Genomic DNA, 14,517 nt, shown 5'->3' on the forward strand with positions numbered 1-14,517 from the left:
ATCTTGGTTTCTTCTCCTGCCTCTTGTGCAGGCCCAGTCAATGAAAGGGAATTTCATCTTTGCACAGCAACAATGACAGCCGTTCTAATCTTGTCAATATACTAATAGTAACTACTTCAGCTAACCATGTGTACTGTCAGCAATTTGCTCCACATGGGCTGTGAAAGAGATGGGATCACTTAAAGAAAACTATATTACTAACTGTTTACAAACTCTATTACAGTTACAGCATAAGTAAGGTTTTAGACGAATTTCTGTATAGATTTACTGTTTTGTATCAGTTTTAAACACAAGTGTCAGCAATGTACACTGTGTACAATGCATCAGTGCTGACAAAATACATTCCCTGCCTCAAACAGGCTATTACCAGCTTAATATCTGTGATATTTATTATCTGTATGAGTGAGGGAGAGAGCAAGTTTTCTTTAGTGGTTTTTTGGGCGGGGTTGTTTGTTGTTGAATTTTTTTGTTTTGTTTTGGGTTTAGGGTTTTGTTTGGTTGGTTCGTTTTGTTTTGTTTTTTGGTTTTTTGCACAACCACAAAGCAAATATGAACCCTAAATTTATATTGAGTGGAATTTCCAGACACTTACTAAAAGAATTTTGCCACACAGACCTAGATATAAGCTAATTAGGGTGAATACAAAGAAGATACTTTCCGACATAAGAAGTCTGGAGGCCTTGATCCTACTACTTATATAGGTTCCAGTTTTAAGCATTCAGATATTCTCTCTGACTTCTGCAGAACTTTAAGTAAAATACTCGTGACTCTTTGCAAGACCAGAGCTCTAATTATTTTCTCCAAAAACATCAAAAAATGTCTATTTCATATTGTTTGGCACTTAAATATAAATCTTTTTTTATTATCTCACACAAACTGAAGAACAAAGAAATCGAGTGAGATCAGTTAAAGTTAAGTATTTGTTCACTTAAAAATGAAGACAACTGCAGTATCCAAAACCTGGCATATAAGACTACAGCGAATACTAAACTTGCTACTGGCCTAACAATTGAAATCAAATTAACATCCACACTAATTTTACCAAATCCCATGGAACATGATTAGTTAACGTCTAGTGTGAAAACACACAAGTCTTACAGACATTAAAAAAATAAGCATTCTGAAAGTTACTATTCCTCTACACTTATTCTGGAAACACTTCACCTTCTTCGACGTGAGTTTGATGGGAGTTCGAGCGTAGCAGTCAGGGCTCAAGCCCAATGGACAGAAGCCGCCTGTCGTGCTCTGTGTCTGGTCACACCTGCCAGGACCCAAGTTTGGGTCCCTGCATCTCCATGGTAACCAACAGTGACATCACTAACACCCACAGCTCCCCTGCTCTACCGTGTGGGGCAGCTACGTCATCACTTGACCTCACGAAACAGAGCAGAGAAGCAAGATCTCCACAGGTAAAGAGCCACTCAAGTTGCCTTTTGCTCTGGCAGAAAACCCTTGTGACGGTTGGGCGGCAGTTTGAAAGGGGAACATGGCAGCCGTATCGTCAGTAACGGAAGCCTCCTGCCAAACGTTTCCATCCATAACATTGCCTTGATAGATTAAAAGTTTCCAGAATATCAAACAGGATACTTGCAATCACACATGAAGCAAGGTATTAGCACAATTATTAATATATTCTTTGTACAAAAACACACAGGCATTTGAAAGACTTCTTTAATCAACTGCTCTTCCCTAAACATACTACCCAACTGTCTTCAACTTGTGAATAAAAATATGTGCTGCTGCACAGTAATAGCAGCACAGGTTAAAGCTGACCAACTAAGAACAGCATAAGGAATCCACGACTGTTTCTAGAGCATTATAGTATCTTTCACTTGTCACCTCCAACCTCCAACTTCTGCTCATGAAAACTACAGGTCCCAGGATGCATTAGTACCTCACAATCCAGGCAAGCTATTGAGATAAAAACACAGCACTGCCTACTGGGGCCTGCAGTTTCCACAAGCCGCGTTCTTGCTGAAGATGAGCCCAGATGTAGGCCATATTGCACACTTCCACGGGCCGGCAAACATACGCACCCCGCACGGGGAGACCGCTGCTAGTAATCATCAGGTAAGCTGCATCAATATCCAGTTCCCACAGGTCAAAGCTAAGAGGACAAAGATTTCAATAAAAATACACATCAGCTAACTAGTAACTCCCAAAGAATAATCAGCAGTTTAAGCTACTTTCACACATGCAGAATGGGCCACAGCCTTTTAACATCATTATACTAAAGTGCAGTAAGACTTTTTTTTTTCCTCAAGACTGCTATATTTATTAATATTAAAGAGCACTCTTCTGAATATCAGTAAGAAAAGTATGTCTGGTGAGGGCCATATTCTCCCTGTCCAGCATTTACTAATCTGGAAACAAATTACTCTCTTCCTCCACTTCTACAGCATCCTGAAGCAGGAGCTTGCCTCTCTTCCAAAAAGAAGTAGAGCTTAGTTGAAAATTAAATAGCTGTATTTCAGCATAGGCCTCAGAGCAGAATATGCTGTACTTCAGTTCAGTAAAGCGAAGGGCAGCTCCCCCTACCAGTCTGTTCTAAGAAGGTTTTAATTGAGGAAGGAAACAACCAGGGACCAAAATTATTAAGTCCTCCTTTTCCCTCCCTTTTCCCTGAGCTCTGGATTATTATTACTAAAAAACAATAATACGTAAATATAATTCCATCTAAGTACTTACATGTATCACTGGTCTTTGCAGCATTTCCAGGCTAGCAGGCAGCACCCACAAAAACATGCAAAAGAAAAAGGACCAAGACTCTGACCCAAGAGAAAGATGGCGTCCCATTGCAACAGAAAGATTGTGACACTTCAGTCACCTGAAAGACACCCTGATGCACCTCCCTATAGAGGCAAGAGGCCTCAGGAGCATCTGAAGGTTTTGTCAATACAGCAATATCGTCCATAGGCCAAAGACAGCTGTTGCCATAGTTACTATCAGACAGCTTATCAGAAAATAATTATTGCGATTACTCAGAAGTTTTGTTAAAACAATTTAAAGCTTCAACAGGATACCATTTGATCTCTTCAATTAACTGTTTGCACCTACGCTGCCTTCAGGATCCACACAGTTAACCACACTTGAATCTGCAGGGTTGGAGGGGAACAAGTGAAGGAATCAACATTCCTTCTCCCTTTCCTACCGGCAGCTTGTATTTCGCAGGCAGAAACAACAAAACCAAACCAACCGTAAGCTCAGCTGCTCTCCTAGAGTTCTCCTCTTGCAGGCCTGGAGACCGAGCCCAAGCACAGGCCATCTTAGAGTCACAGGCTCAAATCTGCCCTCATTTGCTTTAACCATTCACATCTCTGTACTCTCATTCAAGAAACACACCGGCTACATTTCCAAAATCTATTTCTAATTACACATGCAATGGTAGAGCCCCTCACTTAAGAGGCACACGACACAATTTCTGTAGCAAGTGAACTTCATAACAATTCCCTTTTGTCCTACAAGCACAGTACTGTCAGGTGGAAGGGCAGAACCTGGAAAACACACATTTTAAGAAATTCAACAGTAGAAAAGCATAGAAGCTGCGTGAACATGGCCTACAACAGAGCTCACATTAAGCAGAGCCTCAGTCCTTATTTACCAGCTATAAATGCAATCCCGCCAGTAACAACAAGTATTAGGCTAGGGCTGGTGGGGTGGTAGTATTGGGGTGTGTGGGGGAACGTGTTTTTTGGTGTGGGTATTTTAAAGCATTCTTTGAGCATACAATTTCTAATCAAAGAGCAAGGTCTTGCAATGACAGTGAACAAGAAATCTCCGGTAAGAGGGAATGAATAATAGGTCAGACCATCTAGGCAAAGAGCTTTTTAAGGCATAGGATACCTGATAATTCCAACAGAGATATTAAAATGATACAAACTGTAAAACAGAAAAAATCAATGCTGCAGAAAAGCCTGTACCAAATAATGCATTCTTTCCTCGAAACCCTGGGATGATCTAAGCCTTAAAACAAAAGATTATGTAGTAAAGTTGGGGCTTTGTCAGGGCAGCAGGCATGGCAATCCTCAGACCAAAGGAAGGGACCTTTCGGAACTTGCTACAGCTTTAAAATTATTTCAATGGCAGGGGATTCCAATTATAAAGTCTCATTGTCACACAAGTGCACCTTCCTTCAGCAATAAGTACATTTTTAAAAACCGCTTTGATTTTTGTACCTTTTATAACCATTCTATATCTACACTCGCCACTTTGCTTTTGTGAGGTTTTGACATAACAATAGCAGAGTCAAACAAACTTAAAATCATACTTTACCAATTTTAACCCAGTGAGGAACTTGGTAAGGCACAAGAGCCATAAATTATTTAAAACTTATAAAAGAAACACAGGGGCTTTTTTTTAAATGAGACTGTATTTGCAGTGAGGAAAAAAAAAAAGTTTTCCTTCGGCCCTCAAATGTAAATAAACTTATTTTGGCCTGCATAATGCATCTCTCTACCACCAGGACAAGCCAGACACCAGCTTAGTGCTATACTGAACATGAAATATTAATGTAAGATCCCTATAAAAACTATCCTTCAGTTCACCCTCTATTTTACAGGGTACAGAAGTAAATATCTTGCTCCTTGCATTCAGCAGACATCTCAAAACCCTTCCACACACTGTCCCTCCTTTTCAGTATATGGTTTGTTCCTAAATAACCTTTGTGCAGTTAAAATACATCAGAAACAGGATGTGAGCTGCTTTCTGGCACGGAGTAATTGAACAAGGGCAATTCACGAACATACAGGAGCCAGGCCTTTTGTAGAGTCTTACCCTTCTAGTACACAGCTACGCATGTGACTGCACAGTTGTGAGCATAAAGGGTGAAGGGGACAGTGAAGAAATACTATTAGTAGCTTAATAACAGGTTTTTAGCACTGCCCTTTCTACACAAGGAGTCTCTCCTGAGTGCTGGTCTGCTTTACAGCTCACATCACCCTCCAAAAATCAAAGCCCTATCACACTATGAAGTTCTTTCTGGAAGATTTTAAACAAGCAAAACCAACAAAACCATAACAATAGTAAAAAGGTTAAGTCACCAACATGTTTCTCACATGGCATTCATCTTGCATTTCTGGTACCTGTGCAAAATGCCCGTAACATGTGAAATAAGATAGTCCACCAAGGTTCCTACAAACTGGAACTGAAATGAACGAGAAATCTGTTGTAAACAAATTCCAGTAGTTCCAATTCCAATAAAGCTCTTCATGGGTCTGAGAATAAGTATAAAGGAACCAAAGAGCTACAATGTGTTCATATGCGATTATGACCATTACAAATAAAGTGCATGAACAACCCAAGTGATAGAGAAGCTCACTATTAAAGTTTTCCAACTGCACACAGATTTACAACTTTCTGAGGTGCCATTAAAACACATTTTATGTTCCTGAAAGAAAATTTTTCAAAAACATTAAAATTGTCTCCTTTGTACCAATCCAGTCCAAGGATTTTTTTTTTGAAACATCACGTATAATTTCCACAGTGAAGTTTAACACACACACACGCAAAACCTCATCTCTAAAAAATAAAAAAAAGAAAATAAAAAAGAAGAAAAGTTTGAGTAAGAACTATTTAGGCCCAATACTTGAATCTCAACTGAAGCTGAATGGCCGAGAGTGAAGAAAGATCTTTACAAAACCTAAACTGAAAGCAGAGATCTTACTGTTGAAGCTGGAAGACACAACAGCATTTTTCTCTAAGCAGCATCAGTTTCCTACTTTTGCTTTATTTAAGTTCTTTGAAGGAAAGTTTTCTATTTTCATTCCCTGAAGGAAGAAAACCACTTTCAAATGCCTTCTTCTGCCTCACAATAAATCCAGTTCAAGATGCACACAGAGAAGAGCAAGATTAAAAGCTTTCAGGCAGAAATCTTATGATGATTTAGCGCGACATTTTGAATTATATACCATGTTATCTCTGTTAGTTAACTGAAAAAAAATCACTAAACCCCATAACGGGATCAACTCCAAGTTTCTTGTCGCCCAGGTCAGTGTGGCTAAAAGCTGGGGGTATGACATAGCTGACATTCAGCTGGTGGTAAGTACTCGTCAGCAAGCACCTACCTTCTGCTGAACAACTGCTCTCTTAAGACCTTTAAGTGATACTCTGTACATGCTACTATGCAACATGAAATCAAAGTAGAAAGAGGTTGCTTCATACTCCCTCTGTATCAGCTCAAACTTCTAGCTGATGTAACTACCATAAAAGAATCTAATTTCTCCACCACAGTAACACTGAAAGGTTTAAAAACATGCGAGCAGCGCTTCATCTGTTTTTTTTAAATACGGTTTTAAAGTTTCATCTACTTAGCTACAGAATTCCTTTCTAGAAAATAACAATTAAAAATGTCCCAAAGAAACAGTTTCATTTAGCTACCGTAAAACATGCCCAGATATAAATAAAATTCCCAAAGCCTGTGATCTTCCTACTAAAGTGTGTTGATTAACTTCTCCAACTAGTATGGGTAGATAAGCATATTTTTTTGTCTCGTTCTTTCAAGATCCCATTCTTACTAGTAATTTAATGTCAGTATTTAAATATAGAGTTATATTATACATAAACAGTAATAAGCTTATTTTAGCATTACATGTTAACCGGGTAGAAGTCATGAATTCTGGATTTTTAGGGTTAGGTGGTTTTTTCCCAAGGCTTTGAAAAGCATGTTATTTCCTTCACAAACTAAGCCCCAAAATAAGCCTCTTTTCATCAAAGTTAAACATTCTCCCGTTATGCAGCATATCCAGCCTCACCAGCTAGCTCCGGGCAAGCACAGGAAAGCCAGAGGGAGCTGACTTACAAAACTGAAACTAAGCAGGTGCCTTCATAGTTAGAAGTGAGCACAATGGGAAGGAGGGGAAAAAAAAAAAAAAGTAAACAGACAGCCAAAATCCTTTCTGTTTCTCACACCTTGAAAATCTACAGCTAAGCAAAAAAGATGCATCTATCTATATGGGTGTACAGCAGTATCTGTCCTTTAACCTGATAAAAAACAACAACGTATCTAGTTAAGAAAACTTCACTGGCCCAAAGAGCATAACCTTTACCAGAGCCCTATCATTACTGAGCACACATCCGCACCTGATCTTTCCATGCTCAAACACAACTTTCTCGCAACATGCAAGTTATTATCCCGAGTGGGACATTTTTACGTGCAGTCTCCACAGTGAACAAAAGTTCATTGTCAAGCTCAGTACTCCGGCCCAAACAAACACCCAGGGGGTAGGAGAGGGAGAAAGATGGGAAGTGCTCTTATCCGCAACTATAAGATTTGCAGGCAATCACCGTTACTTACAATTAAAAAGTGGGAACAGGTGTAGCAGATAACATACTTTGATAGCTGAACAAAGAATATTACAGCACGTGACTGAAATGTGATGACATTTGTTCACCAATCGAAAACAAAAGCCACTCTCCAATGGCACTCTTTCCTCCACCCCCAAGAATTAGGAACTTGGAAATCTCTCCATATTGAAACACATCTGTTCATAGCCTCATTTTTTGACACTTGAGAAGAAGTTGAATGAAGAGATCCATGCATTAATCCAATACAAATTCACCTAAAAACCTCAGCGTACAATCCTGCCAGGTCCCACCAAACTGCAGAGGTGGTTGGGGAAAATGCTTTACCGACAGCAAAGCTCAGAATAATAAAGGAAAAAAAACAAAAAAAACAAAAAAAACACACCACCACACACACCACCACAAAAGAAAAAAAAAAAATCCCGCAGAAAAACAACTGAAGAAAGGAGCATGCACAAGAGGACTATACCAAATGGCAGAGTCCCACATAGATGCCCACTCCACCTACACAGACACAGAAGAAGGTGAAAAATAAAAATAAAGAAGTAGCTGTCCCCAATGCCGGCACCGTGCCGGAGCAGGAGTGGGTAACCCCGGCCCCCAGCTCCGTACCTGTGCGGGAAGGGCAGCCCCAGGGCGAGGGGGGCAGGCCCGGGCTCCAGAATAACAAGTTGCAGAAGAAACGGAATTTTCCCGGCGCTGCTCGGGCCACAAAGACGAATGAAAGCAAGGAGAAGGAAAAAAAAAAAAAAAAAAAAAAAAAAAAGGCAACAACGCAGCAGAGGCTTTACTACGAATTATCCACCACCGAAAGCGGCATCATTTCCCAGATAATAATAAAACTTCCCCGACAGCATCTCGGCGAAGGACCCGACCAAGAGAAAAGGGCCTGGAAATAATCATCCTGAAGGAAACCGGAGGGGAGGGGATAAGCCTCCCTCCCCCACCCCATCCCCAGTGCAATGTGTCATCTCCTTCCCCTGCTCCTCCCCCCAACCCCAATGTGTCACCTCCTCCTTTTACCCCAAGTGTCACCCTCCTCCACCTCTCCCGCTCCCGCTCGCAAACTTCTGCCGGCGCCCGCCGGGGAGGCCGGGGGGCCGCGGCGGCGCCCCGGGACGCTCCGCTCTTCCCCCCCACCCCCCCGAGGGAGGGGCCGGGGGCCGCGACGAAGTTGCTGCTCCTCATCGCCAAGTTGGCCGGAGAGTGCGGGGCCAGCCGCCGCCATCCTCGGCGCCCCCAGCCCCGCGGCGAAGGGGGGCGCGGGGGGGAGAGGGAGGGGGACGGCGCCCGGGGGGCGGGGGGGGGCAGGGAGGAGGAGGAGGCGAATCCGAAAGGTGGGATACTACACCCTGCTGGCGGCGGCGGTGCTGCTGCGGGCCGGCCGGGGTCCCCCTGGCAGGACCTCTCTGTGAGGGGGAGGACTCTTCTTCATAGGGGGAGGGTGCCGGCGCCGCCGCTCCTCCGGGCCTCCCTGTCCCCCTCTTCTGGGCGCCTCTCTCTCTCTCCTCCTCTCACTTTCTTTAAGCTAAGCGGGGAGTGGAAGATGGTAGGTTGCTCCCTTCTCCTCCTCCACCTCCTCTTCGCTCGCTCTCGCCTCTGTGGGGTCCTTTTCCTTCCCCCTCTCCGCGGGGGGCTCCTCCTGCGGCGGGGAGGAGGGGGCGGGCGGGGAGGGAGGCACGAAGCCGGAGAGGCGCAGGAGGAGAGAAACTGTGACACAAAAACAAGCCGAGAAGCTGAACTCTTCTTCAATCCCATTCACCCGGCCCGGCCGCAGCACCGCTCGCCGGGATCCCTCCGCCGCCGGCCTCCCTGCCTGCCTGCGGCGCGCTCCCGACACGCCGCCGCGCGCGCCCCCGCCCGCCCCGGCCCGGCCCGGCCCGCCGCCGGAGACCCGCGGGGAAGCGGGGGGGGAGCCCGGACCGACGGACCCACGCCCCCCCCTCCCGCCCCGCGGCGGCGGCACGGCGCCGCCGGCCGGGCCGGGGAGGGGGGGAGCCGAGAGGGCGGGCTCAGCGGCTCCTCCTGAGGGGGACTACTTGACGTGTCGGTGCGGCGAATTTATTTCCCTTTGCCTAAGGAACGGGCTGTGCTGCGGCCCCCATTGCCTAGGGAAAAAGCCCGGATGTAAAGTGAGTGAAACTAAAGTAGAGTGAAGTAGGGCACCAAACTCTGCCGGAGCGGCGCCGCCGGCCGCAGCGGCGGGGGGCACCGGGCGGCCGCCCCGCCCCGCCGCCGCACCGCCCCGCCGCTAACGGAGGGGGGCACGCTGATGGGGGGGGGAGGCGCTCAGCCGACGCGCAGCCCCCCCCCTACACACACACACCCCCCCCCCCCGCCGCCTCCCCTCCCCCGCCCGGCCGGCCGGCGCGCGGGGCTCGGCGGGGGCGGCGCGCGCGGCCGGTTGGGCGCGGGGCCGCGCGCAGGAAGCTGTTGCGGGCGGGAGGAGCCGCGCGGGGCCCCGCCGCGAGGGGCTCCGCACAGGAAGTTGATGCAACAGGGCCGCGGGGGGGGGGGGGAGGGGAGGCGGGGGGCGCGCGCAGGAAGCTGCCGCCGCTGCGGCGGGGCGCGGGCGGGCGCGCGGCGGCCTCACCCCCATGCAGGGGCCGCGCCGGTGCGACACGCGGGAGCCGCGGCCACCGGGAGCGGCCCCCTCCGCCCCCCGCCCCGGCACTGCCATCTTATTCGCAGAGATAGCGCGGCCGCTCGCCGTGCGGCCGGGGAGGATTTTCCCTCCTCTCCGCCGCCGCTTTCCGCCTTGCCGTTCGTGCAGTGGGGTTTGCTTATTTATTTATTAACTTGCTACTCCAGTGCCGAGTGATGCTGCCATTTGCTTTCCTGCGTGCAGCGGGGAAAGACAGCGCATCAGCCTTCCCTCCCGCCTTTCCCCCCCCCTTCCTCTTCTAATTCCCCTCCCAAAAGAAATCGTGGCGAGTCAGAAAGTTTTGTCGGCAGGTTCAAAGCGGTGAAGTTACGTATCATGAATTTTAACGTTCCTGCGGCGCCCGTTGGCACGAAAGGCAAATTAATGTGAATTTTACTTGGAGGGCTGTTAGGATCAGCAGAGAAGGGAAAGCTCCTCACCTCTTCGGGCCCACGGGCGTTTGTGGGTGCGTGTGAGACGGCGGCTCGGGGACCGCCGCCCCCCCAGTTCCCAGGCACAGCACAGGGGGCTGCCCGAACCCCAGCAGCCAGCCCGTGCGACATCGATCCTGATCTGCGATAAACTGGCTTAAGTTACAGGCATGGCACGCACCCCCTGTGCGCCTCCGGCTTCTGGAAGTCCCCAGAGCCTCAGAAATCCTTAAAACCTCCTCTTTATACGGGAGCTACCACCGGTAAAACCGTGGGACCTGTCCTGGACGCTGCGGGGTTTGCGTGAGCTCTCGCAGAAAGCCGGCGTTTGATGCAATGCAAAACCGATTTTTTTTTTTTTTTTTAATAGCCTCTCACATCACTTTATTTCTTCAAAACGTTCGCAAGTTGGGAAGAAAAGAAAGTGCTTGCATTATCTCTGCAGATGCTCCAGGAAACCAGGATGAACTCATTATGATGTTGTGAAACTAAATCCGTAAAGCAGTCATGATGAGTAACTCAGGGACTCGTCGTAATTGGGCAGTAATGCACGGTTTTATCATCTGGAGGATTCTGGTGTGCTCAACATGAGCAGGGACTTACAGCACGATTCCCTCTCAACTGTCAAAAAGTTGCGCTACCAAGCCATTGTTTATTTAATTACTGTTAATTTCCCACTTCTTCCAGCCGTTGCCAAGTTCTATGTGATTTAATTGTGAACTTTACAACATTTGGTCCCTTTCTTAAAGCTGTAGCTCCTGGACTCATACAATTATGCAAGAAACTCGGGTTTATTTTTTTTTAATTAAGTTTCTAGCCTGTGGGTTTGTAGATATGAGCTGGAAGACACAAACCTTAAAGGCACAAAAAGGAAAAGGTATGAAGCAAATAGAGTAATCCAAAAATGCCTTTTCTTTAATGTCATATTGTTTGGCGTTTTCTTTTTGAGACAATCTCTCCTACCTCCCACACACAACTTTTGTTTGTTGTTTTTTGTTATTTGTTTGGTTTGGTTGGGGTGGGGTTTTTTTCTTGTTTTTTTTTTTTTCTTTTTTTCTTTTGTTGCAAGCCTGGTATGATTCTGAACAGCAGAGCTGATGTAGTACTAAAAAAACTAAAACACAGAAAATACCCGATTGCTCATCAACCAGTTACTGATAGGTGCACAGTTCATGGATTAACAGGTAAGGTCACGTGCACGGGACTACCAAAAAATCTGACAGCCATCACAGTAGGTTTTCTGAAGTGTCCAACTGTGACAGGAAGTGTTATGGTTAGTAAAATTAAAATATTACACCATTTTAAATGGTTGTATATTTGCTTTTTAGGCTTCTTTCTACTTTACAGCCACTGAATAGATCAGGTCGATTACTTGTCAGATCTGCACGTGAGTTTACTGAGATTTCTCTTGGGGCTGGGGGACCGTACAGCCCCTTCCTCCTCTCACCCCTCCAGTCTCGAGCCCCTAACCAATTTATAAATGCCTTTGAAAATCCCAGCTGTGACACTCAGATTTTTTCCCCCCTCTGCGTAAACTTTTACAACCAGCAGTTCAAGCCACAGAGGCTGAGTGTTACAACCTAGACAACAGCCGGGATTTTAATTTCACCTTCAGTTAGGGATTGAAGCAAGAAGAGGAGTCAGCTTACTCTGAAAACAATCAGACCAGCGTTGCTCTTGTCCTTCAGAGTTTTTGACAGAGGCACCAGAAAAATAAATATGAAGTAAAGCATGTTTATTTCACTGGTTTTTATCTTTCTGGTTAACAAGCAAGTTAAAAGAGACTGGAACAAGTGATTAAGCATTATTAGAGATTCGGCATGTTTATTCTGCTGAGGAGTCAATAAGCGCCGTTTGACTGAAGTTTGTTTTAGAGATGAACTTTGGACAAAGTTCAAAGAAAAAAATAATCATTAGCTGTTACCGTTGATGTGCAAAGAAATTTTGCATGGTTTGTCTTAGAACCCTGAGCGTGATGGCTATTTTGTGATGCAGGTTATACTCGGGGCATACTGCCCATAGCAATCTTGGGTCACAGCTGGGTAGAGCGGCTCAGACCATTTTATACCCTGAACTCAGCAGTTTAAGCCACAGTTCCTGGTTATCACAGACATGCTGAAAGTTTTTCCTTTAGAAACAGTGCACAAACACCACTCCTATGTCCAGACTTGCAATGATGAAGAGGGGTTGTCCCAGCCCCTGTGCTGCTTACCTTCATTTCCACATCAGCAAAAAGGGCCTCCATAGGTACATGTGTAGCATTTACCTTCTAGCAGTGTTAGAAGTGGTTTCATATATGAAATTGGAAGCAACAGTACCATCAGATGCACAGCTAAATGCTTGAATAAACCGGCTGGTTGTGTTTGTTGTCTTCGTACAGAGATATCTAGCACACTTTCCTTGCAGTTAAAGGAAGTCTTGCTAGAAGCCTCAGAAAAAAAATCCCTCCTTCGCTTTCTGAGTCTTTGTGCACGAAGTTTCCCTTGTGTCTCTGCCTCCAAAAGTGGTGTTTGTGGTGCTCATTAAAAGCCATAGTTTGGTTTGTCCAGATTTTCCACTTTCTGCTTGATCACATCACTCTGGATACTCACCCAGTCCCCTTTTCCAAGTTTGTTTCCTAAGAGCACTTACAAGGCAAATCGAAGCCTTTCCAAAGTTAGCAGAAAACTCACAAAAATCAACAGACTTTCAATGCGAATTTGCAAGCAGCTGCTTAGTGATGATGTTTCTCATTGAGTGTTATTTCACCAGTTCAGGTGGATTTCAGAGAAGGAAGGACAGCCCATGTAAAGCATTAATGCAGGGGCATCTCAAGAGCAATCAATTGTCATTATTGACAATTATTGTAATAAGTGTCCAAAATAGCAAGCTCCATCATCACGTGCTAGCTTTGTTATATCCAGCCCATCTTACAGTGCCATTTGCTGAGAATGCAAAGAGCAAACTCCGACATCAGTTAAGATGCAGAAACAGTCTTGTAGCAACTCATGGTAAATGGAATTAGCAACAAGCGTAAAGGCTCCTAAGCTACAGGTCACAGATAGAGTTGACAGCTGAATAGGCACATAGCACTTGCTCTTCCCTTGGTTTTCAGCAACAAAATGACCCTAAAAATAAACTAACAGTTAGGTACTTGCCTGTTGCTGTTTTTCAGTGCTTTTGGCAGGGATGCTACATGGCTGCAAATAAGAGGGGAGATAGCCTGTGCAGCTGTGCTTAAAAGAGAAAGCCACAAGACCATTTCAGGCAAGACATACCCCAGCCTAACAAAACAGTCAGGAATCTGCCTGTTTTTCTCATCGGTGTTTGAACACAGGGTTATCTCTCCAGCAGGATCCGGGCAAAGAACTCCTCCTATTGTATAAGCAAATACCTTCTTCTTTCCCAGGGTCAGGGAAGGACAGGGCATCATTCACTTCCAGACGATAAGGAAAATTAAGCAGATGGTTTAGCACCATTGTTTGGGGCCAGAGCCTGAAAACATGACACATGCAAGACACTAGCCATTAAGGACATCAGCCTAAGTACAAACCGTGTGACTTAACAACTTCTGGCTTTGACCACGGATTATTGCCTTACGTAGGAGCTATTGCTTACAGCAGCCAGTGAAGCAGATCCTTGCTCCCCCTGGCCCATCCGTAAGGACCTGCTCGCTCAACAGCTGTCGGTGAGTCCAGCCGGGAGTGCTGCAAATCAAATCTTGCTCTTCTGATGCTCTGCTGTCACAGCTCAGGGCTGGGAGAAGCAATCAACTGGGCGGGCTAAGAACGTCTGTAGGAGCGCCTTGCCCGGGACCCGTATTCCTGGAAAGGTAGTTCGGTCTTTGGGCTGCCATGTTCCTTTTGCAAAATTCATGTTCTACAGGCTGCCCCCAGCTGCAGGGCCAGCGAGGGCCTGTCAGTGCAGCATCGTGTCTGTAGTGGGATTTCACTGGGGATGCAAGCTCTTCCAAGGTTTGGCTTGAAAGGATGACTCCGTCTCACTATTACTTACTGTTTTGCTTACCAGAGATGCCAGTTATTTTGTATGAAAAGCACAGGACTGTAGCTCAGAGTAGCCTGGCCCATTGCACCAGGGCGCAAGGGGGACTTGTGAGGGGACCCACCATCATCTCATCCCTGCCAGCAGCTCCCAGAGCCCTTC

The 14,517-nt window shown here is 46.0% G+C and overlaps 1 protein-coding gene across 8 annotated transcripts in view; it reads right to left on the bottom strand.

Moving 5' to 3' along the window:
* The window catches only part of PHF21A (PHD finger protein 21A), a 147,214-nt gene extending 138,102 nt beyond the window's left edge, over positions 1-9,112 (bottom strand). For 7 of the 8 annotated variants that reach the window (XM_065635611.1, XM_065635615.1, XM_065635614.1 and 4 more), the window contains exon 1: positions 8,651-9,112. The gene's annotated coding sequence lies outside the window, so the exon portion shown is untranslated. Of the gene's footprint in view, positions 1-7,911; positions 7,999-8,650 lie in introns of all 8 variants that reach the window. The other variant, XM_065635608.1, reaches the window with a different exon arrangement.
* Between the last annotated feature and the right edge of the window lie 5,405 nt (positions 9,113-14,517).

Source organism: Caloenas nicobarica, chromosome 5 (assembly GCF_036013445.1).
Source record: "Caloenas nicobarica isolate bCalNic1 chromosome 5, bCalNic1.hap1, whole genome shotgun sequence".
NCBI lineage: Eukaryota > Metazoa > Chordata > Aves > Columbiformes > Columbidae > Caloenas > Caloenas nicobarica.